The 25,473-nt window shown below is 38.9% G+C and overlaps 1 long non-coding RNA gene across 1 annotated transcript; it reads left to right on the forward strand.

Annotated features, from left to right (window-relative positions):
* Positions 1-25,269, forward strand: LOC146424347 (uncharacterized). Its single transcript, XR_014847058.1, has 4 exons — positions 1-147; positions 17,091-17,164; positions 21,658-21,925; positions 22,865-25,269. It is a non-coding gene; the product is annotated as an uncharacterized LOC146424347 (long non-coding RNA).
* Positions 25,270-25,473: the final 204 nt, after the last annotated feature.

Raw genomic sequence — 25,473 nt, forward strand, 5'->3', positions numbered from 1 at the left:
TTGTAAACACAACCGGTGCGGTCAGACAACTTACACAGTAGAAGCTACCAGTAAAGAAAAGAGCTGTGTTTCAAGAACTGCGGAAGATTGCATCACAGAAATAAATACGCGTTATGTGGGCGGAGTATATGCGTTAGGGCGCTTTATGTAAGTTTTGCTACCTAAAAACCGTAACCTTTGTCCCTTTGGTGTGCTTGATTTGTGGTAACCTCGCAGAATATGCAATGTCTCCTTTCTAAACCAGTCCCTATTTGGAGAGCCAGAATAGGCTCCATCGATCCCAGGAGTGTCCTGTTTGCTCCTACCGGCAGCACAGGGAGAGGAACCAGCCTCAGTTCACACTGCGGAGTCGCGGTACTCCGCGATATTCAAGGCTTGAACGCTGGCAGAAGCTCAGCTCTGAGTGCACAGATTCCACGTTTCCTGACCCTGCAAGTGGCAGCTTTCACATATTTGAAATGCTGTGAGAAGGCGGAACTCGAGCAGGGAGGCACTCCAGGAGCATAAACTGGCACCGTGTCTAGGGAAGAGCAGGATGAGGCTGGTGCCAGCTGTAGAGAAGCCTGTACAGCTCTCCTACCTGCCTCCTCTGCTTCTTGCAGCTCTGTGGCCTGCTTACTTCTGGCTCCTCCTAACCTGGGAATATTAGAGCACTTAGGTCCAAAAGGCAGAGTTCTACAAGGACAGCCTGTTGTGTGATGTCTTTGCTAAATTACAGGAGGTCATGAAAAGGATGCCTAGTGCCAAAGTGAAGAGGCATGATTCATTGAAACCTAGGCAGTTAGAAGCACTGAAGATAAATAAGAGTTAAAGGGCAAGCAGGTGTCACCACTTAGAGCTTCATGAGAAGTCTGTGTACTTTTAGGGGTGCAGCATTCATTTGCTTTACAGAAATTAGTTTTATTGTCATTATGCTTAGACATCTCTAAAACAGACAGAGTATATTAGTGCTCTGTTCATAGCAAAAACTAAAACATTAATTTTAAGCAGATTTCACCTGCAGTAACTTTGGCTTGTCATTGGGAATTCTGCTTTCCCCATGAAGAAGATTGTCTTAGGCATTGCCTCAAGCTGAACTTATGCATGCATAGAGGTCAGCACTTTGACTAAAATGATACTTATAATTCACAAGTAGTGGTCTTGGAGGGAGACTGATGAGATTGTGGCTGACAGTCAAGCTATTAAATCAATGGAGATCTGTTAATCTGTGTTGCTGATACAGTTGAGTGTCGATTTTTAGCTCAGGGACAGCTGCCTGGACAGAACTTCAAGTCAAATGTAACTAGTCCAGATTTTGATGATTCAAGTGAACAGTGTGGTGAACAAAAAACTTTAGATGTCTGTGACATAGCTAAATTGAGAAAACATTCTATCTACAGAATACTAATTGACTATATGAAAAGTGTGGTCACTTCAGGTGTCCCCAGAAGTTGTTACTGAGTCACAGTCACAGAATGGTCAGGTTTGGAAGGGACCTGCTAGTGCAAACCCCATGCCATGGGCAAGGGCATGGTTCACCTGATCAGGCTGCACAAAGCCTCCCCATCCAACCTGCCCTAGAAGACTTCCAGTAATGGGGGCATCCACAGCCTCTCTGTGCAACCTCTGACTCAGGGTCTCTCCATCTCCAGAGTAAAGAATTCCTTCTTTATGTCCAATCAAAATATCTTCTCTTTCTGTTTCAAATCGTTGTTCATCGTTCTGTCACTACAGGCCCTGGTAAAAAGCCTGTCTATATCTTTCTTATAAGCCCCCTTAAAGTGTTGAAAGGCTGCTAAAACGTCTCCCTGGAGCCTTCTCTGCCCCAGGCTGAGCAACACCAAGTTGTATGAACCCACCCCTCAAGCCTGTTGAGGTCTCTCTGAATAGAATCCCTTCCCTCAAGCCTTTCAGTTTAGTGTCATCTGTAAACTTGCTGAAGTAATCATATACCATGAAAAAGCAGTGATCAAAGCTTTTCAGATAATAAACATAGGTTAGGGACATTGGTCACACATCCTGTGTTTCAGTCCTTACTGGACAACTTTCAAGACAGTAAAATAATCAGTGGAATAATTTACAAAGGATAGGAGATGATACTGCACAGCTGGATTTATTTTCTTTTTCAAACTGATTCATTTAGTCCAATAAGGGTTAGGATTTTTCTAAAAGTGGCAACATAATTAAAAATGGAAGGACTTCATGTCACCTCTCTTCTAGATGATCACAGTGAATCTGAATTCCTAATCTCTGAATATGCAATAATTTTATTTTTTATAAATGTCCCCACAAAAGGGACATTCAGGACATGCTAAACTGAAGGCATAACTAACAATAATTCTTAATTATCTAGTGGATAAGAATAACCTCTTGAGGTGGAAACAGAGACCACATTTAAATATGTGGGAGATTTAACAGAAGGTTAAAGTGTGAGTCCTGCTTTGCCACATCAGGACACTTCTGTCCCAGCAGTTGGTCCTGTTGTTCAGATTATTTATTGCACATTTGCATGGTTAGCAGCAGTGAATTAGCTACTCTGATACAAAGCCATGTTGTAGTTTTGTGGCCACTTATGGGGAATCTGAGCTGAACCACTGCCTAGCAGCATGCAGCGGTTGATGTATTCCAGTTTGTCAACTTAGCCACAAGGCACAAGAGAACTTTGACCCTACAGTGATTAAGAAGGAAAAGCTGAACCAACCTAGTGAAAGACATAAGACACTCAGCCTTTTTGTCTTTGAAGTTAATGGTGAGATACTACTTTCTGTTTTGCTCCCTAAACATGTGATCCATGATTTAATCACTGGAATTACTTTGCTTAGTGTCAGTAGGCGATATTTTTTAAGCCTAATTTGTCGAAGGGCTAGAGAATATTAAGTTCTTGAAGGTTTTCTGAAAAATCATCGTCTGGCTGGCTGAAAGTGCTGTGTGCACTACTTGTCATCCTGCCAAAAGGAGAAAGCATGGGAGGGAGCAGTGATAATGTCTACACTCACTGGTGTATACATTCTTCTCCATAATTTTCCTTTCAGTCTATTAAACCAGCTTGTAGGTGGCACTGCAGGCTTCCAGCAGCAAGGTACCTCTGTCTCTAAGTACACGTGGACAGGATTTGTGTTTTCAAGCTCCACTGAGCTGCTTACAACCCAGCACGGAAGTGAGTCTGCTATTACCAGCTACGTAAGCTGAGATTTTCCCTTTTTGTTAAAATATTCTTGAGCACTTCCTGAGCATGTACAAAAGGTCTTTTCTTACCACTGGTGTATTTTGTCAGACCTGAGAGTATTTCTGACAGGTTAGTACTGAAAGAAACTATTAAAGCTTTAAATGGCATTGAATTTAGTTCTAAAAAGTACTGCATATCAGCAATGATTATTCACTCTTACTTCCCATTTTCAAAGTGTAATTCAACAGCTGACAATTGACATACTCAGAAGAGGGCTCCCCACACCACTGCTCCTCAGGAAATATGTCAAATTAAGTTAGTTTTTTTATAAATTTACCACTATGTGCAAGGGAGAATGAAGTTCAATATTCATTCTCACTTTGCAAGTGCAGTAAGCACAGTTCTGGCTCCTCATCCTTTTCAGTAGTCATTGATTTCCTGTGAATGCTAATAAGCAGTCAAAATCTGAATCTGCAATAAACATCTTGTTTTGTTCCATTTTGTCTGGGTGTGTCCTTAATTTTCCTGAGTGAATTCCAACACTAACTTGTAAGGCTAAAATTACCTGTTGTGCTTTCTTCAGCAAGAAAACCAGTTCCTGCCTTTCCTGGCTTGTGGCCTCATTTCTGTTCTCAACATCAATTAACTACTCTATGAGTTTTGTCGGTGCTAGTATTTGTGGCAGCGTGCCACAATACTGGTCACTGAAACGGTCAGACTCCTAAAAGCAAGTGATTTACCTCCAGGCACATTAAAATGTGCAACAGAAGATAATAAAATAAATAGTTAAATATAGCCTGAGACGAGTCAAGAAAAGTTTAACATACGCACTTTGATTTTAGATGTATGTTGCACAGAAAGCTTGTAGATCCGCCTATTCTTTGCTTCCTTTTCTTCATAAAGGTTAAGGGGCTGCTGTGTATACAATGTATTAGTGGTGTTAAAGGAAATCCTAACACGAGATGATAAGAGTGTCTCGAGGGAAAATCGTGTGTAAAAGCTGAAATACATCTAAAGTGAATTGGGAGCAGTGAGGCATTGCTGTGACACTACTCCTCCCCTGCTATCTTGAGGCACTTTCAATGTCAGGCTTTCTGCGTGCCCTCTCTGAGCTCCCGCCGAAATTGCAGGGTGTGATTTCCTTGGCTTTTCATCCGCTTCATTTCTTGCGTCTTGTTTTCCTGCAATCCACCAGAGGTCAGTGTAATGCCAAGAACGGCGAGGAATAGGGCCAGGGCAGTAATGCCAAGTTTCTGCGAGTTGTTGGGGTTATAGGTGTTACTCGAGTGTAGCAGCGATCTGTCTACAGCGTGTCTTTTGTCAGTACCAGCTGAATTAGGGAAAAGGTATGAAGCTGGCAATAAGTCAATGTGAAGTCACCTGTAGATGGTGAGACAGTTAGAGGCTGACAAACCTCCAGAAGCATCAAGATGGCTGTGTCTTTTAAAGAGGGTTAACATCAATTAGCAGCTTTTCAGATATTCCCCAGAGCCAAAGAATGGCCTAATCTTATTAAGCTCTTGTCTCAATGGCTCCTTACCTTCCTTTTCTAACAGCACTTGTTCATCCAATAAAGGTCTTCACTGGACTACAAGGACATGTCAGGTTCCTTCAAAAGTTATAATATTAATTGGAAACATTTTAGGACTCCTAGTGTAAATATTTTTCTTCTTTACTTTCTCTTTGTTGTTACTGAATTTGTTTGCCACTCTACTTGCCTATTCAGATGATTTGTACAGGCCATTTCGATGGTCTTCTCAGCTTCTGTTGGTAGCCTCACTAGCTAAATATGTTTAATTATAAAATCCACTGAAATACTGGAACACTAAGAATTCTGTTAAATGTGCAAGAATTTGTTCTGTTCAGAAATTTTTGTAGCTACTCTGTATCACAGGTTTCTGGCTTTGCATTTGGAGCTGGTTTCCGAGAGTGAAGGGCTTTTCTTTCCTGTTCTGTGATTTTTATCACTACCAACAAGACAATAGGCTAGGTTATCCTGGGCAGAAAAAATATTTTGAGCACATGTCTTTTCCCCCTGTGATATGAATCCACTGATTGACTCTATTTTGTGATACTTCTAGGACAAATATTTGGTAGAAATAAGTACTCAGGCTCAGGCAAATCAGTTACTAAACCAGATGCACTCTGAGCATCCCCAAAAGAGGACTCATTTACTAATGTGTGAATCTGGGCATGCATGACAAATAACAGAGTGCTCCCTTAAATATACTTTTAGGATAACATGTTTCCATTATCATATAAATATTTCTCTAAGTTATTGAAAAAGCCAGGAAAGGCAATATGGGAATTGGTTGGTGCAGAGATCTGCCCAGCAGCATATATCTATTTACTCTTGAATTAAGAAGAAAACTTGAAAATTATGCAGGAAAGTGACACTGTGGTGTAGAGTCCACAGTTCTGCTCTGCAGTCTGATATGAGCTGCTCAGCTGCTCTGTTGGGACAGGAGATGAACCTGTCCCAGATCCTGATTCTGAGATTTTGTCCTTTGTGAAGCCAAAAGATTGTTAATTTTTGAGTAGGTGGACTGATTCTTTTCAGAGCAAGATGTTTTTGTGTGTATATTGGCACTGTCTTGCACTGTGTATGGTATATACACTACACTTGTTTTAGAAAAGTTAATTCCTGATACCTTCAAATATTCCAGAAATAGTTTTTATTTTCAAAACATTTGTTAATGTAAAAATACACCTCCTTATTCTTACCATCCATTGTTGAGGCTTTGTACTGTTTATTTGTTGTTGAGAAGCTCAGTCAAGGTGGGCATGACTGAAAATGGTAACTGTTTGTTTCTCTAAATTGCCACCATGTAGTAGTGGTAGTGCTTTTTTAGGCGGGGTTGTGAAAGTAATTTCCTTCTTTCCACAGAAGTTCAATCTTATTATGGCACTTTGCATGTTCAGTTAATTTGACACTGGGCACATTTGAACATGGTTACTAGGTTTTGTTTGACTAATTTTTTCAGTTTTCTTGGAACAAAGCTCTTTTAGTCCTGTGGAAATGGGCAGAACAATAGTGAGAAAGATTACAGTATCCTTGCTTTTCTTCAGGGTGTGTTCTCTTTCCAGAGTCCCTTGGATAGGTCCCAGGCTCTCTACTTGTTCCCGGTTCTTTAATTTCTAGTGGAAACAAGTGGAAGACATCCAGCAACATTTGTTGCACAGAAAAGGGCTTGTTTATTCTTGTCCAGATAACCAGGAGATGTCATTTGGGTACTCAAATTACCAATACATTTTCTTGGTAAATATGTTCCATAACTGCAGCTCCTCTGGCTTTGTAAGAATGGAGCCCATGGCAGTGTTGCAGAGTGATGCATACTGTTCTGGCTTTTGGTTCTGTATAGGTTTAAGAAGTTGTAAAAATTCCCTCTGCACTGTGTTGCATTGTGCAGAGTGCATTTCTCACTCTGAAAAGGATGCTGGCATATCATTACTGTAAGAGCTGTTGTCTGTATAGAAATGACATGTCCTAAAAATCACCATGTCTCTGGGTCACTGGGAAGCAGGAGAACTGGAAGGAGAGAGATGTGCTGACAAATGCACAAAGTTTCTGGTGAGAGAAGGGTTTAAAAATGGCCACCTCCAAAAAAGGTAACAACTGACTCCTGTCATGTGGCCTTTTCTGTAATATTCTGACATTTCTGTTCTCTCTCCCTGCTAGAAGTTCCTAGTCCTGATGTGCTTAGGAATTACCTAATTTGGATTAATGAGAAAGAAGTGGTGCCCTTTTAAATCCAGAATATTTCAACACATACCTATGTTTGCCTGACGACCAGCTTTTCTAGTCAGTGAGCAGTGTTGTTTTACTGTTGGTGGCAGTGGGCCCTACTTATCCCCTAACCAGAAAAGCATTTATGCATATAGTATAGTTCTCTTCTGCTTATATGGTACACCTGATGCTTTCTAGAAACATGGAATAATCAATGACAAATCTTGAGGGATCCTTTGAAAGGAGGCAGCTAGGTGCAAGGCAAAGATGACGTGACAATTTGTGCACCTTGTGACTTGCTTCCACAGAGCCCTCAGGAAAGAGGGCATCTGGAAGGAAACTTCAGGCTCAAAAAATTGCCTTGGCTTGCTGCAAACAGACCACAGAACTGGAAATTGCTTCAATCTGTACACTTTTCTTCTTTCTTTCTCCCTCCCCTTCTTGTGCCATGCACCCCTATAGCATTATTTTATGACCATTGATCTTCTGCGTGGTTCAGTGTATTTTAATATATTCTTTCTGAGTCGTATGTAACATTCAGGAGATTTTTCTTTTGAAATGACAGCACAGTGTGATTCAGTGAATTAAATATTCAGTTGTGAGACTGTGCTCATAGTTGAGAAATACTGCTATCTGCTGGTGGTGATATGCAGAATTAACATTATTTTACACCAATGCTGCTCATTAACCCTCCACATCGTAGTTTCAGTGGAAAACGTGTTGGCTTGACATAGGCTAAGATAATCAGAACTTTTCTTTCATTCTATGATTGCACACATCCTCTTTAATTAGGAAATTGCAGAGTAGAAGATCCTTCAGGCTGAAATATGAAAAATGTCAGTATCAATCTACCATATTTGTCCCATTCACTATGAGCAATTATGAGTGATGAATTATAAATGATAAATTAGACACTGTAGTATTCATTTGTACTGCAACACAAATAGGTTTTCAGTTCTTTTCCCATGCATAAGAAAACCTCCACAGCTTTATTCACCATGAAAATGCGATACAAGTTTTCACTTCTTCGCAGGAGCTATTGGCTTTACCTTAGTCTAGAACAGTTGCTAGACTTTTGTGTTCAGGGTCCACTGGGGAGATACCCAGCTGCAATTGCAGGCATGCACATTGGTTGCAGACCAGGCTGAGCCAGCTGAGGAATTGGATACCTCACATACCCATTCCTCCTTGCAGACATGCCTTCTTGCTGGGGTAAATGCAATGCCAGACTCTGGAAAGGGAAGAGTAACACTTTTGTGGCAGGCTTTCTATTGACCCTTATAGGTAGCACTTGCTAAAAATACTGGGTTTTTTTCCTGATGCTCGTTCTGAACTATTCAACTTGCACTTTGCAGGGTAGAGAGACATAGACTTGAAAGCCAAGGCAATGTGGCATCGCTTTAGTACACTCGAGATTGTGAAGCTTGGTCTGATCTCAGAGCAGCCAAATCCTGGTTCTACACTGCAATACACCTGTGCATATGACTCAATATGAACATGAGGTTGGAAGCCTTTCAGAACACACTGATATCCATTTGAAAACAGTTTTCAAACATAGATGTCACTATTTCACTGTGTTCGTCTGTTTATTGCTGGGTAGTGCTGGCTTTGCTTACCAATGCATATTTGCTGTTACCCTCAGACTTCTAAATGGAAGACTCTGCTTTTACCTGGTCTCATTCGAATTTGTCATTTAAATGTCTGGAATAAATGCAGATTTCAAAATTCAACATGTAATTCCCTAGTGTTGACCATTCCAGCTAGTTAAAATCCAGAATACATGCAGCTACTCTGGAAGTTTTCCTTTAGACTGGTAACGAGATACTATTTAGTCTAAAATTTCTTTTCCTTAGAATTTAAAAACTCTGCTCTGTGTCCAGAAGTGACTACAGGAAAGGCTTTTGTTTCTCAACAGATCTGCTCACTAGATTCAGGAGGATAGGATAAACAACCAACTTTTCCTCCTGTTAACCTCAGAGTTCACTCATCTAAAAGGAATACACTGAGTCTTCTTTTTGTATATTCTTCACGAAGTTGCCAACTTTTGTATGTCCTTTGAAAACAATGGGTTTCCCTGTTCCTGCTGAATGTTCTCACGATCATATACAAACAGGAATTAACTCAGCTTGCCTTTCAAATCCCATGCTAAACTTGGGCTTGTCAGAAATGACTTCATTTTAATGTGAACATACTGATATGAATGTTCCAGAAGAATCATAAATGCAGAATGCCCAAAACACCTGTCTAATAGACCTCAGTACATCAGTAAAAAAAAAAAAAAAAAAAAGGGGTTTTGTTTTAATATGGAGGCAGGGAAGACAAATCGGAGTGTCTTAGTTACAGCTGACACACTTGAGGTAATGAATGCTTTTACCAGCCACGGATACCAGTTGTGCTTCTTTGTTTGAACACCACATGTTGCCTTAGTGCACTTCTCAGGTTCCCCCTGCTGTACTCAGTCTGTCATCCTGCCAATTGTGAACTCATGGTCACCTTTCCTCCTACCACCAGAGTTTGGCACACGTGTCACTAGGAGTGATGTGAGAGGAGCATATGGTGTTGCTGCAACTGAGGAGGGATTCCTTGTGGAAGTAAGAGTGCTGGAAGTTTTACGTCACCTGGAAGCTTTTTTTTCTTAATAATTTTTTTTTTTGCTTTATTGAAATGGACATGTCTGTCCAGAAGCTAGCGCCTTGCCACTGCAACAGATGGGCAGGAACATAAGTAGCCAGGAGAATAGATCTGTATACCTCTCAAATGTGTAATGGTCTGATTCTCAGAAACCTGTCAGTATAGTTCATCATAGGGAACTTCCTTGGCATACGGCTGTAAGGGAGATTGTCTATTATGACTCAGTTACTTCAAAAAAACCAAACTATCAAATGTGATGTGCTGTGTTTTTCTCTCTAATGAAAAGGAAACAGAATGTCCAGAGATAACAAAAAATCTTTGTTTCTCTGTTTATGTGAAGAAGACATTATAGGGACAGCAAGGCTTGAAACTTCTATCTGTGTGTACTAATATGTGGTAAACACTGGTTGGTAGTCCTGTATTCCATGAAGTGTTTACGATCCAGAAGCACACAATGGGTAACTGGTGCTTGAGCGATTAAGCAGCTGGAACACAGGCATAGCTAACACAGAGAATGGATATTACACTGCCTATAGTAGAATGTTTTCTTCACTCCTAGTTAGTATTACAGATTTTGCAGATTATTCAGTATTACAGATTTCGAAAATTGTTTAAGAAATTTTCCTCCTACAGATCTAATGAAAGGTACTGACTTTATATAAGCAAAAGCTGTCACTGAAAGAAATAACACAGACTACTCAGGTGTTAGATGTGTTTGGCAGCACATTAACCAGCTGGCACCTGGATGTCAGCAGCTGTATGTTCTATTTCTTGCCTTTGTGAAGGTGTTGTCTGAAGGTTGAGAACAAAGGACACAACCCCAAGAAGCCTGCTTGTTAGTTCTGCTACCCACAGAACACCTTGTAGTACACTTTCAGATACTGAGAAAATCAATATTTTCAAAACAGAAATTGATCCAATGAGCAATTAAAATAAGATCTTTCCTCAGGACTGCTGGTTTATGGGCCTGGCCAGATCTACATGGAGAACATTATCGAACATTAAAACAGAACAATTAATAGTATTCAATCATAACAAACTCGAACATTCTTTAGTGTTATAGGGCAATAGGAGGTTGGGTCTGAGTCTTGGCTTTCTGCTTCCATGCATGCGTAGAAGAAGGTATGACCTCCACTCGAGCAGACACCTGCAAGTTGTTGTTAAATTGGGGCCACTCAGTCATGAACAGTAATGTAGCTTTAGCAGAGTGCAGTGCAGAACACAGCTGCACGAGGGGCTTTTTGTGGGACAGACTGAACAGAGTCCCTCACTGCTGCAATTGCAGTTATCCCTGGAAACACTGCCTTGGTCACCTCCAGGAAAACTCACACAGCAGGGTACAGATGTCACTGTCCACTGCACACAGCCCCAAAAGTGAGTGTTGGATAATTCACTTGCCCTTGAAATGGAGGCACCAGAGTGTGTGTGTATGAGCCCTGTTAATTGATAAGCATTGATGCTGAAGCCTAGCCAAACGTTGTCTGGCACAACCTAATGCTCATGCTGGAGATGCTTTTCCAAATCCTAAATTGCTCATGGAAAGACTGTCCTATTTTTGAATCTTATCTCCTTTTTCATTCTCTACAGACAAACCAAGTCACATGCAGGGTCCAAATTGCAATCACTTTTTAAGTCTAGACTTTTTTGGCATGTATCCCAGTATATACCTCTTCATTTCCAGTAGTGATCAGAAGACCACTTCAGAAAAGAATGGAGCCCTAGACAGCCCTGCTGTCTTAGATGTGAAAAAGTCCTTAAAAATTTCATTTCCAACTTTGAGGACTTGTTTTCTGAAAACCTGATCTGTAGTGAAGAGCTAGTGAAAACAATGTTATCCGATTACCTGAATTCCTGCAGGCTAACAGTGCCATTAATTATATGCTTAAGGTTAAATACATAAAAATACAAGAACTGAGCCTAAGAAAGTAAGTGTTTTGAAAATAAAGAGACATACCATTAACTCTGAATTTTAAAGGTAAACTGAAAACATGTTCACACACTTTTGCGTCCTTTATATTGCTGTTACGTAGCTTTTTAAAAATTGAAAGAAAAGCAGATTCCAGTTTGCTTGGGAGTGAAAAGCACTTAGATATAAGACAAGTTTGTTACTGAAAGAAAAATTAAATACTCAAATAAGGGTTTTAAAGTAGAGAATAAAGTAGCTTCCAAAGATGCAATAAGCAGTATAAGCTATGTGACTAAGCTAGAGTGGTTGCATAATGCAGGCAGAAAAACTGTTTTCTGACCTTCTCCAGAAAAATGCACTTGAAAGCAGATAGGGCCAGGACATAATTTTATTAGTTCTTGAGCATCTTTCCTCTCTGCCTCTTAGTTGTTGTTGTGTTTGTTTGTTTTGTCTTGTTTAGTTTTGTTTTTGTAGGACAATGCATCTGAGATAACATTGAAGCCATAACTGAAGGAATTTTTGAGGGATAGCTTTTATAGGCATAGCTTTTAGGCCTAACTTAAAAAAAAACCCAGAGAAAGACTAGAAACTATGTTTCTAGTCAAGGAATATTTTTAAACTAACATCACTCTGCCTATGGAATAACTCCACTGAACTCAGATTAAAAGCTGCAGATTTGCACAAATGTTAAGTCATCTTGAAAACTAGGTATTTGTTTGTTATAATTATCTGAACCTAGAAAGATAAAAAGTTATGTCAAATAGGGGCCATAGCAGGTCAAGATTGCAGAAAACTTAATTTATTCAGTTTAAAAAGCAAGGACTAGCCACTTAAAATTCCATGTGATTAAGGTGACTCATTCTTGGCAGTAACATACTACACCAGAATAGAAAATCATCTTGATTTGTAATACTAAACAGAAGCTCATATATAGCATAATAAGATGCAGGATACCTATATGAGAAGGACTTATGTGTATGGGTTCAAGTGAATTGAAAATTTGGATGTACTTTTTTGCTTGCTCTGAAATAATCTGGGAGGAGTTCAGAAAAATTTGCTGTGGTGAATCATAAAACAAACCATATTCTTGCATCACAAAATTGTGTCTTTGCATGTGCCCTTTTATGGAATGTCATTCCATCATGGTGTGTTTTGATTTAAGTGAAGTATCACATAGCTTCACAAGTGGATCTGTGATCTAAGAAGAAGACACAACTCCATGAAATTAATTTTACTAGACAAGTACCTTCTTGGTCATGTATGCTAACAGATGATGGAGATGCTGAAGATGATATGGAGGGCTTGATATTTATATATATATATATATATTTGGGCAGGTTCATAATGTGGGGGAGAAATGGAGTTTTTCCCATAAGTGGTGGAATCCTTGAAACTGAGATTGTTTATAATTTTTGATTTTTATCTCTGTGCAAACACCAACAGCTTTGAATATATTTTAAAGTAGCTTGTGAAATGATTTTATGTTGCTTTGTTTTAATATAAGATTTACTGTATTCAGAGTGGAAGAAAATAAAATTAAAGATGTGCAGAGCCAAAACTCTTCACTTCCATGCTGAAGACAGCCTCTGTTCAGACAGGATATCCAAACAGTAATGGTGCCAAGGCTTGCTGACTCTTTTGCTACAGTTCAGATAAGACACCAAAATCAAGCCTTTGTTTAACGGAAAAGAGGCACCATGAGTTTATCTCATTAAGGTCTTGATAGAAAAGGTCACTTGTAGGAAGTAGGTTTAGGTGTAAAAGGTGACATATATGAGTAATGAATATAAGTATCCTTGTAATTCTCTGGATTTGTAATACTGCTAAGCACACCCTTGGAAATTTTTTTTAATATAGATGTGTAGTTCCATAAAATACAAATTGATCATTACATTGTGGAAAAGAGGATATCATTCTTTCTTTGGACCTGTCATGCCTTGTATGGTCCTGCAATATTGAGGTGTTTTTCAGGTAAAACCTAAACAGGGAGACTTGCTCATGCTGCGTTCCATGTCTCCTACATACATATTTATATGAATGTAGGATTACTAATCTGTCTGACCACCTACAATTTGTCCAGCGACTGTGATCATGCTAATGTGCAGTTCTTACTAATTGATCACCTATGACATTTATTCCGAATTTTGAAACCTCTAAACACAACAAATGATTAGAGGAAAAACAGAGCATGACAAGAAAATGTTTCCTTCACTTTTCTAAAAATTAGTTATGTAGGAGTTTTTTTCCTCAAAATAAAACTGTATTCATGAGCCATTATTAATGTAATTTAATCCAGTATTTGTTCAATCTTTGGATTATTTAAGCAAAGAGTTGCCTTAAAACATCAATGTTTAGTATATTTGACTATGGTAATATTTAAAAAAAACTAAACCCATCAAATACGTAGCTTTTTTAGAAAAGGTACCTTATATAATTTATTGATGGCTTTACAATTTCTCTAGAATGGTAATTTGAATACATGACACACAAGAAAAAACACTATGAGAGGAAAGAATTGCAGGTGCTATACAGCATTGTCATATTTTAGTGTTCACAAACCTTATTTTTATACATATAGTATGTGTACTGTATAGAAGTAGGATGACATGAGGAATTATGTAAGACCTTGGTGTTTTTAGTAATATTTAGTAGCATTCCTAATACTTTTCTTTTCCTTCCCCAGAAATTACCATTAATACAACTGTATATGTGATAGAAGAACAACTGACGATTGGGTTTGCCTTTAAAATATAACTGGCTACTCAGGATTCAACTGTGCTCCATGTTTTCTTCATACTGTTTTGTTTTGTTGAAATCAGTCAACACAGCTCTGAATGGCGATTTCATCTTACTCTTGTGACTTTGACTCATGTGTGTGAATCAGCCATTCTAAACATCATTTGAGGAATGCTGTGTATAGATTATTAAGCAAAGTCCTTCTGTGGTACAAATGTGATGCGATAAACCTACTTTTTTATCTTAGATTCTAACATCTTAACGTCTTTTGGAGAAGGACAAAAGATAACAGAAGCTGGTTAAGTGTACTTAAAATGAATTCTTGCACAAGTGAAAGGCAATGGTCAAATGAATTCTTCAGGCAAACATTCTGAAATACTTCAAATCAGCATTCTCTGCAACAGATTGAAGTAGCTCCTGGTGACAGTCTTTTGTGAGTAAATATTAGCACAAGGTGACAGAAAACAGATTCGCTACGCAGGTACAGAAAGCAAAGGAGCAGGGCTGTGCACAAGGCTTTAGTCATAGAGAAAAATGTTACTGACAAAGAGAGGGCAGAAATACTTGCATGTGAGCTGTATTTTCAGTCACTTGGTGGGATAAGAATCCTCAGTACAAGTGGTGAAAGATGTGGAGTAATGCTCCACAGTAGTGAACGAGTACTTTTCTGGGAAGAGCTGCCAGCGTTCCTCACCTTGCAGATCCTCTAAAAAGCATGTTGGTAGATATGCCTTTTATTCTTAGCCTTAACCTGTTGAGACTAGGCCTGCTTTTCATAGTTAGAAGTAAAGCATGAGTCCTCAGACTGAAAACCAGTGACCACGGCCAGTCTTTTCAAATGTAAACTCAGTAAACTCAAATGAAGGGCTCAGTTCCTTGAAATTGATGTAGCTGATGCTTATATGTGGGCAGCTCTAAAGCTTATGCTGAGCTTCAAAAATTGGCAACAAGCAGAATGAATACCTGAAGCTGAAATACTGGCTGTGAGTGCCATTTTTATGGACAGACACAAAGAGTGAATACATATCCTCTGACAACACTTAAAGTTGCCTGGAACTGGGGCAGTTTTGGCCTGCAGATCATATTGCTTCATTACCATGACTCTGAGCCTGAGTTAATACGCTGTGCTGAGCAAGCTCATGTGTCTCTGCACCTGTCTCCAGAGCTCCTTGAGGTAATAGAAAAAGATATGTATCCTTTGGGAAAAGCGGAATACTACTTTTGTGATAATTGCAAATGCTGCCTTTTAAACCTGCCCTATTAATTCTAAGGACATTTTCAAATTGATGAACCCAGAAAATGGAGTTTGTGTAAGAAGAATTTATCCTGAAAAAGAAGTCCAGCGTGTTTATTTGTGGTAGCATTCCTTGCTTAATTTATTTTAATCTTGTCATCCTCAAAAGTTGGGGTATTTTTGAATACGAAGATACTAAAGACCCCCAAACCATACTTCTATTTAAACTAGTTTCCATGTGATGGCATCACAGTCATTGAAAGGCACCTCACCATAATTTTTTTCCTTTACATTTAACAGTCTGCTCACATGAGAAAGTTGCTCTTTCTGCTGCTGGACATTTCGATACTGGAAGTTACCTGAATGCAGGAGTTTTAGTTCCTGTGCAGATTTCATGATTAAAAATACTACATGTGGAGACACTTTCGTTGCAAGCAAAACTTGTTCATATTTGAAATAAATTTGACTGGCCCCATTTACGGTAATTTAATGTTTTGTAAGCATAAGCTTTCAGTATGTGCCACTATTGCTAGCAGTCAGGAGTTTAAATTGAAATAATCCCATCACATCACAGTTGTGGAGTCTTTTGTAGTGCACACTCAGGTATTTTGTAAAATGAATGTAATAAGCATGTATTTTCTCTTTCCTTTACTAGGGATCTTGCTTGATAAGCTCAAATAAAATGCAGAGTACATCTGAATCATACTTTGGTACTACTTCCAACCTGCTATTCATGAGTAAAGAAAAGTTGTCATGGAAACTTGAACTGGGAGATGCAAGACAATAATTTTATTCAAATCCTTTATTCAATGAATATGTTCTCTTGCTATTAATTAAGTATGAATTACTTACAGCTTCCTTGTATTTTTCTGTTATTTGAAATAAGTTGCCAAGCAATTCCTATTAATGTAATTTCTGAGTACTTCCTTGCACATATTTAATATGTGACATTGAAAAGGTTTGTTAGTTTTGGTTGAAAAATGTTGAAAACACATGGTTGGGTGTGATGCTTTTCCTAATGCCTCAGGTATGTTTCTCTTCCCTTACAAAGTCCTTTTTTTCTTAATTTCATGTTTTTAATCGGAATAGTTCTACTTTTTGGATATTCATTTAACAGACTGTCTTCTGGGAGACATTCCTGTCTGTGCACCCATTTATTATAAAAGTTGTTGAATATAAGAACAAAAGGAACTGAATTTGTCGCTTGGGCATACTGTAGTAGGCTTTCTTGGAGAACTTTTTCCCAGGCTGATTGATTAATTTGGAAGCAATTAATCTGACAATATTTGACCTTAATGCTTCAAAGAGAATCTATGCAGTGAAATAGATTTCTGTCATGAGCAGAATATTGAACATTGAGGAACAGTCATTAAGTTAGGATTTGGTTTTTCCCTAGTCTATTTAAACATTGTAAACATTTTTCACAGTATATTTACGTAGGTGTAAAAATTGTTCTGGTTTATGAAGAGGTAGGTGTACAAATGGCTGTTTTTATAAAGACTGAGGCTGAAATGCAGCCACATAGTTTCTGTAAATTGATGAAATGTGAATAATTCAGGCTGATTGGTTTTGTAGACTGTTTTCATGATGACCATAGTAATTTGCTTATTATTATATTTAAAAATTTTAACTTTTTTTTCCTAATGGTTAGTAAGTGTTAAATATACTGAACTGACAATCATGGAAACTAAATTTCTCTGTGAATTCACAGTTTTAATCTAGGCTGCTGAGATTCTCCAAGTGAATTTCTTCAAAGTGAACTGTTCTCATTGTCAGGTTGCATGGGTAAGTTACAACTGAGAGTTGAAAATGCCTGTATCTGCTCCACAGGGCACTGCAGTCACTTCTGTGTTCTGACTTTTTATGTGACTTTGTGCTCACTTACCCCCCTACTCATACTGCTCCTCCCCCCCCCCCCCCATCTGCTGTTACATTAAGTTTTGAATTTTTTTTCCCTAGGGCTAGTCCTTGATGTTGACATTGAGTGTACCAAGTCACTGGTGTAAGTGTGGTGTAAATTAATGCTGCTCTGATGAAGTGTGGCTGACAAACAGCTGGGTGGCTCTGCCCACCAATACCCTGACTGCCTTGCCAGCAGATTCAAACTCCCAGGAGATGGGTTGGTTTTAGTAGTTCCCATTCCTATATAAGGTATTCCAGAAATAAGACTCAGGTCCTATAGAAATATTTTGCCTCTACAGTGTTCATGAGTTTAGCTGAGTCAAAAGATTTTCGTAGCAAAATGGCAACTTTATGTACAAATTTACTAATATATAGGCAAGGCTAGGCAAAAGCCTTGTGATTTTGTTGTTTTAGTGTGATGTTTTTTGTCTTGATGAAGTATGTCTCTAACATTTTTTGACACTATGACCCTGACCAACATTGCTGGACATGTGGTTGAGTGCTAACAGCACCGGGCTTGGAGTTAAACTTCAAGAGATGGAAATGGAGATGCTGACTGATAAACAAAAGTTAATGACAAAGACTGTCTTTTCTCTCTTGGATGTGCCTTTCATGATACAGGCTTTATCTGCATAGATGAACAGCTGTTTGTTCGCTTTGTTCCTGCATCAAGATTGTGACAAATAATTGTGTAGTTTCAGTTGATATAAACAGGAATTGACCTTGCCTTCTTATGTTAAAATCTTGTCTATCCTTGATTTTGTGGCTGTGCTTTCTTACCACAGCAAGATCTGGCTTGACTTCAGAATCATACAAGTAATTGCTTATTGATTCTCTCTGATCTTTTGGCAGGTGATTTGTGAAACTACTAGTTCAATCCCCCATTATTATAAGCTTTGTCAAAATCACTGTTTGTGCCTACACAGTCTTTGAAAAAACATTGTCTGAAAAAGGTCTCATTCAGACAGCATTTCAGATCTTGAAATCTCTCTAGCAAAAACAAAAGAAATAATTTTCCTTTTTCAGAACCTGGTGTTTGAGAGACCTTGCTTAAAAGACAAATAGTTCATGCTTAAGATAAGGCAGTGCAAAGTGAGCTAAAGAAAATTATCTTCTCCAAGCACTTTACTTGTTTAGAAGACAAGCAACAACACCTTTAAACAGACTATATAAAAGCTCTGTTTAGTAAAAAGAATCCAGTTCACTTGTAAGGAAGAAAGGAAGAATTGGTTCTCCACTGTTTCTTAGTTACTTGTAGAACTTACTTGTGCAAGAAGAGAACAACTTTATGAAATATCTTGAAATAAATACTTCAATTTTGTGTAGATAGGAGTACTCAAGAGGACTCCTACTCTTCTTTTAATAAAAAGAAATTACAACAGTGAGCCATATGTACAGTTACCTGAGCAGACCAAAAGAAATGTCCCATGGTGTACTACACTTTCAAACTGCTAGTGAAAATCAGTGTCCTATTTACTAGTGTTTGTTCAGAGTAAATGAGTATTTCAGAGTAACAGTAGCTAAACATCATCATTAAACTAGTGTAAAGTCCAATGCTTGATTTAGTTTCTAACCCCATGCCATTTTGGAACTAACCATTTTTTTATGCCTACTGTGAGGGTTTGGAGGCTTGAGGTTAGAAGAACCTTTTGAAATAATAAGACTTCCATGTTTCATGGCTTAAGCGTTTATGATATTAGATTTGAATATCTACATTTATTCTGCTCATCAGACAACCTCAGCAGAGGTATTATATTTAACATTTGTTTAATGATCTTCTTAAACGGGTGATTCCATAGATTTTATTTCAACTGCACTGTATGCAAAAACAAAGTTGTGGCCTGCTTGGAGCCTGTGTGCCTGTAGAGTCAAATACTAAGTTCTAGCAGCATGGTGAGTAAGGTGGACATTGTGTATGAGAAATGGGCTTCATTAGCTGGAATTCATGTACCAGGGATTACTGCCCTCATTTTGTGCACTTATGAGGCCACACCTGAGTACTGTATCCCATTTTGGGACTCAGGTACGGGAAAGGTCTTTACAAAACTCAAGTGAGGTCAGCAGTAGGTGCTTTGAGCACATGACATATTCTGACTGAGGGCGATGGGTTTATTTGGTTCAGTTTTCAAAAGGCTTAAGCCTTCAGCTGCAAAATGGGGGCTGTTTACAAGATAAAACTTCACTGCTCCCACGGGTGTTATCTTGAAGGACAAAAGACAGCAGTCCCAACTTGCAGCAAAAGAGATTCTAAGTAGATACAAAGCAAAAAACTGTTTACTGTGGGGTGATTAAACACTGGCACAGGTGCCCATGAAAATGTTTAATGTTTATCCCTGGAGATTTCTCATTGTTGGCCAGACACTGAGCAACCTAATCCTGCTTGGAGGCTCCTTGGAGACCTGCTTTGGGTAAGAGTTTGGACCAGACCACATCCAGGGACAAGTTAAGTGATTCCACTTAAATAAAGGATAAATGGGAACAAGATGAGGAGACAGACATATATATAAAAAAACCCTAAGTGTTATTCACTGTCTGTGGGTTTTGTGGTTTTTAAGTCTTTTTCTTGTATTAGTGGTGAAGAGCAAGTGATTTAAGTGGTAATTTGGACAAAACCTAATTCCATCAATAATGGATGTCTTTGAAGAAAAACATAATTTTTGAGATTTTAAGTTTAAATTTTTTTTTCCTATGAGAAGATAGAATGTATTGAAGTAAAACTTTAACTACATCATTGTCACATTTCATGTCTTGTCATCTGTTTGCACTTCAGACCATCCATTGCGATTATCACAACATCTGAGTCTAGGAACATTAGTGATAAACAATTAAACTTCTTATTTGTTAGCTAGCTCTAAAAATAGCCTTCATTCTCTATCAGTCAACAACACCTGTGATGGAATTCTAGTTTAATTTCACCCTTAAAATCCAGAAACCATGAAATTACCCAGGAGAGTAAGATACAGAGAAGAAAGCTGGTAATGAAAAATGAAAGCTGGAAAGTGTATGAAAATTGTGTTCTGTGTACCATCTATAGTAATTATATCCTTGGCTCTCCCCTTGTGTAAGAAAGGAAAGGCTCTTTTGCTGACACTAAACAGGTGGCCATCCCACCATGTGTGGAGATAAGATCGATGGAGAGGAATCAAAGGATAATTTTGATAATGACAATTGTATTTATTTTTAAACAATGCTGTTCGGTTTCAAACAGGTCAGGTAGGAGTCAATAATGGACAATGCAGAGAACTAAAATAACTTTCAAGCTTTTTCTGTGAAGTTCTTTTAATTATGTTTGATTTATTTTTCCTTTGAATTTGGACCCCGAATTAATTTACAAAACAGTCTCATGTGGAGGTGTGTTGAAGAGAGAAAGCTTTTGGTCTTTTGGATGGACTATAAAACATTCTGTCTTGTTAATTTCCTCCGTACTTTTCCTTTGTACAGAGCTTCCAGCTGTTTCCAAGTAATGATTAGGTGTTCATTATAGTAAGAGAGATGGAAAAGTCAGATAATTCAAGAAAAGGTATAATTGGGGTCAAGTTATGGAATGCCACCCATCTCCTGAGAGGTGGGGAGAAAAAGAGAAAGAGAATGGAGAAAGTAAAATACCTAACTAAAAATGTTGCATGGGTAACTATGCTGTTTCTTTTTTCCACCCTTTTCCAGATCTAGACCCTACAATTACTTGAGAATTAAATAATTTAACAATTATTTAAATAACAAATTATGTAAAGCTTAATTAACCATAATACACCCATCAGAAGCACGGACAAATGTAGAACGGCAGGGAATAGATCTACCCACACAAATTCTCTTTCTTCCCGAAAGACCTAGCACAGATAATTGCCTTCCTTTTGGCCCAAGTGACTAGAAACATTTGGAGCTTTTAAGGATATTCCAGCGAGGAAAATAGAGCAAGCAGTGAGCTGAGTTGGTTTGTTCTGGTTTGTTTGTTTGTTTGCAATAACACAGAAAATTTGGGTTTTTTTGAGTTGAAGAGAAATTAAATAATATCCTCCTCATAGTCTTTTAGTTTAGGACTGAGCCTTATTTTGTTCCTCTTTCTATGCCCAAGCAAATCTGATTTTTATTGTCTTGCTCTATCAGCATCTCACCGTTTTTCTAACTGAAGTGCCTGGCATCCATTCAAACTTCAAACAAAAACAAATAAAACCCTTTTTACTTACAGCAACAGGATTCCTTTGCCATTGGTGAGGGGAGATGTCTGAACCAGGTTCAATGACATTTAATTCAGTGTCTAACAATACCCATTGCACTGGTCTAAAAATTCCCAGGAGGTTATTGTTGAAAGATGAAATTGTCCTGGATCTTAGACTATAGAAGGAAATGTCTGCCATCACTGACTTTTTATTTTTCAGAGTTCCAGGTGGACCAGCACCTTTGGCAGATGCATTAACACTATCCCATGAGGAAAGAGGCATTTTTCTAAACAGGCAGCTCTCACACTATTCAGATCAGAGCTTATGTTTAAATGTCACCTAGAATCCAACAGACAACTTATTAAGGTCAAAGAGCATCAGTGACCACACACTCTCAGGAAGTGGTGTGATTGAAAATCAAATGCATTGTCACCTTTGCAAGTCTGGAAGAGGAAACCTCATTTAGACTACACTGCAGTACAATAAGGTGAGTAAGGTATGGATAACAGCAGAGGGGTCTAAACTCAAAATCTGTGTGCTAGGACCATGACCAGACTTAAATGGGAAGGAGCTGCCTTCACTATTGAAGCAATATGATTATCTTAACTAGCAAAGGTATTTTTAGCAAGGTAAAAAAGCATAAAAATGTGTTGCGGTTTAGAGGATGTTGCAGCAGACTTTATCCTAGAGCTTCTCTACCCAGCCCGGTTCAGCACCTCAGTGCTCCAAACCCTCTGTCCCAGAGCTGGACACTGTGCTCTCACCAGCCAGGGAGCCATAAGGCTAACTCTGGTTCGTCTGCTTCCACAACCGGCGATGATAAAGGAGGCGAGGAGGGTCTGTGCGTTGTGTCCATGGAAGATGTTTATTCGCATGGTGCAGCAGAGGCCAACGACCTCCCCGAGGCAGAGGTGCCTCGAGGGCGAAGGCCTCACATGCACAGCCACATGTGGAGCATAAACACACGTGGAGCATAGACAGCAAGATGGGAGAGGGTAAGGGGTTTTATAGGGAAACAGAGAGGGGCAGGGACAGCACACAGGCCCAGTGACCTCTGGGTACAGGGGAGGTACAGGGGCAGAGTTAGGAGTACAGGAACCAATAGGGGAAACCCGAGGGAGTGGCCAGGGCCACGTGGGGTTAGGGTATAGGAACCAATAGGGAAAACTGGGGGCGTGGCTAGGACCACGTGGAGTAGGGAAGGCAGGACAATAGGTGACAAGTACAGTCGTTAAGAAAGGGGTGTGGGGAACTTGCAGCTATTACCACAATAAAAATGTGAGAAGGTATTAATGCTAAGTGGGAGTGGAATATAATTGAATAGGTGAGTTCTTCATAGGGGGCTGGAGCAGCAAGTGTGAGTCCCACACTTTAAGTATTTAAGTATTAAAGTACTTAAGGCACATTCTCACCCACTTTTTTTTAGCTTTCACCTCCTGGAGATCACCATCTGTATGTCAAACATCTGGATGATGACCAGTGAAGCCACTTCGGCTCATCACAGCAACAATATAAAATTCAACTCGTGTTCCAGTTTGTGAACTGCAGTGATCACCTACTGAAGTAGCTGCACGTGGTCTTTAAATCCCTACCCACACCAGATGGAGGATGGCTGAGCAGATCGAGGAGGATGAAGCAGAGTTGCATTGGAGTAATAGTTTGCAACAGCACTGAGTTTTGTTGTCAGAAAGTCATAAAAATTCTGTCAAATATCTGGAAAGATTAAATGGAAGCCTACCAAGACATAACCTGTCCAGGGCCTGGAGAATTCAAATGATTTGTTCTTACAAACCCGCATAGCCACAACACAGGTTTTTGTGAATTTCACCAAAACTGGAAATAAATGACTTTTTCATTACTTTCATCCATGTGGAGACCTTCTATATCATGGGAGATGTTCTTTGAGAATGTGTCATTGATGGAACCTGTATTAAATGTGTTTTAAATCAAATGGAATGGAGAGCAAAAAAGAGTGAAATACAGATTGTAAAGAAAGCAGGTGTCACTTGATGTGATCTAGTTCAAACTTGTAGTTGCCTCACCCCTCTACATATTTTTAGCAGAGGCTTTCAGGATTAATACAAACCCAAATGCTGAGATATTTTTACTATGTTAATAATCTTTCTGACTGATGGTTGAGACTCTCAGAATACGTAAACAAAAATATTTATTCTGTGTTCGTGCTTGCTGTATAGGTATCTAATTACTATTTTTACACAGCTTTGGTGACTGAGTAAAAATTGACTAAAAGCAATTATGTTTTGGTGATGTCGTGTTTGGTTTTGCTGTTGTTTTGATTTGGTTTTGGTATGGTTGGGTTTTTTTTAAATGCTTGCTTGTTTCAATGGTCAGATTCCAGTCTATATCCCAGCAATAATCCCACAGCAAATCCACACTGTAGGTTTTTGTTCAGTGCACAAGAAACAAAAGTCAGGAGCACAGATGTTGGAAAGGTGTTCTTTATTATGTGTACCTTTCTTTGAGATAATTTAAGGGGATATTTACATGTTTGCTTGCAAACCAGCCCCAGCACTGTTCTAAGATAGGTCCAACAGTAGGAATATGGCTATCTGAGCTCTTACTCAGGCTTAGCTGGTCTAGATGCAGCAGTTTCGATCAGAAATCTTGTAAGTGACTGTCCTGTTCCACAGCTGTTAGCACCCCAAATTCTTACCAGGTCAAATCAAAGTTCTGGATGTGAAGTGCTGCTGCTGAAGTTGGATACACTGCTTTTTTGCCACTATTGCTTGGTAGCTGTTAGCAGAAGAATCATAAATTTTCAAACTGTGGCATCTGTCATCGAACATTGACAATATCCATGAGTCAGAGTGTTTAGCACAGCATATGCACAACACAGTGTCCTATGGGTTCTTGAGATGACCTGCTGTATGGCTTGCCAAGTCATGGTTTTAAGTCCTGAACTATTTACACAAGTCCTACACCTCTCTCTATATATTCCATGTGTTTATCGTTTTATTTCTGGAATTAGATCTAAGGAATCAGTATGCTTAGCTCACCTCAGGGCACAGCAGGGCATTGCTTAAGCTGACTGATGTCTTGCACATAAATAGTGAATGAAGGTCAGATAAACTAAATGTATGAGTGCTAATGCCCCTGTGGAAGCAAAAAACTCAGGCAACCCAGGCTTGATAATTTATCTGGTGCAGTATTTTTGGTGGTAGCACAGCTCTGCCTCTGCAGAGTGTGTTGTCATCAGTGCCTTTGTCCATACAATCATTATTAACATTATGAAAGCCCCAGGAGACCCCAGTCCTGAGCACTTCACCAATGCCACTCTACAGTCAAGAGTCCTGTCCTGGTGAGCAGTCTGGGCCTGTGGGGTACAATACTTTCTTTGTCTAGATTCAATAGCACAGCAGAACCAAGAAGATGCACATGTGCCTGTGAGAGGAGAAGGCTTGGACTGGTCACAGCCAGTCCGATGTGCTATTCCTCATTTTTTACCTGCTCTTTTTTAACTTGTTTTATAGGTGTGACTGAATTCTCAAGCAAGATTAAATTTTTATGCCTGAAATTGTTTTTTATACATTTATACCGGAGTAATACATCTACATACTGCTGTTGTAAACAGCATTGTTTTGTGTTGTACAGAAGTTTGTGAACTTGCTTTATTGGCTCTTGTCTCTGTCATAATAAAACCCATCTGTACTTGGAGCAAAGAGATAAGGCTTGCCTGAAATAGAGGAGTATTCTTCTTTGTAAATTCTTACTCTCTTTCCATGAATTAGGAGTTGTTCTTTACTCTTGTCTGTTATCTTGTCTCCATGGTCTGGATAAGTTTTTGGAATTAAAGAATTCAGTCAAAATTAACTTTGTACCTCTGCTTCTGTGACAGCAGGAAATGAATATTTTTGAAGAAAATTATTTGGCTCTGGAGGTTTTCTTGCAGACCTAAAGTTGTTATCTTTCATAAAATGAGAACAAATACAGTCAATTGTTTTTTGAACCTTTCTGTGCTGCAATTCTGTTAATGTATGTATAGTTACTGTCTAATTGGATATGCAGTTGTCCTCC

Source organism: Lichenostomus cassidix, chromosome Z (assembly GCF_008360975.1).
Source record: "Lichenostomus cassidix isolate B80296 chromosome Z, HeHo_3.0, whole genome shotgun sequence".
In the NCBI taxonomy this organism is placed as follows: Eukaryota; Metazoa; Chordata; class Aves; order Passeriformes; family Meliphagidae; genus Lichenostomus; species Lichenostomus cassidix.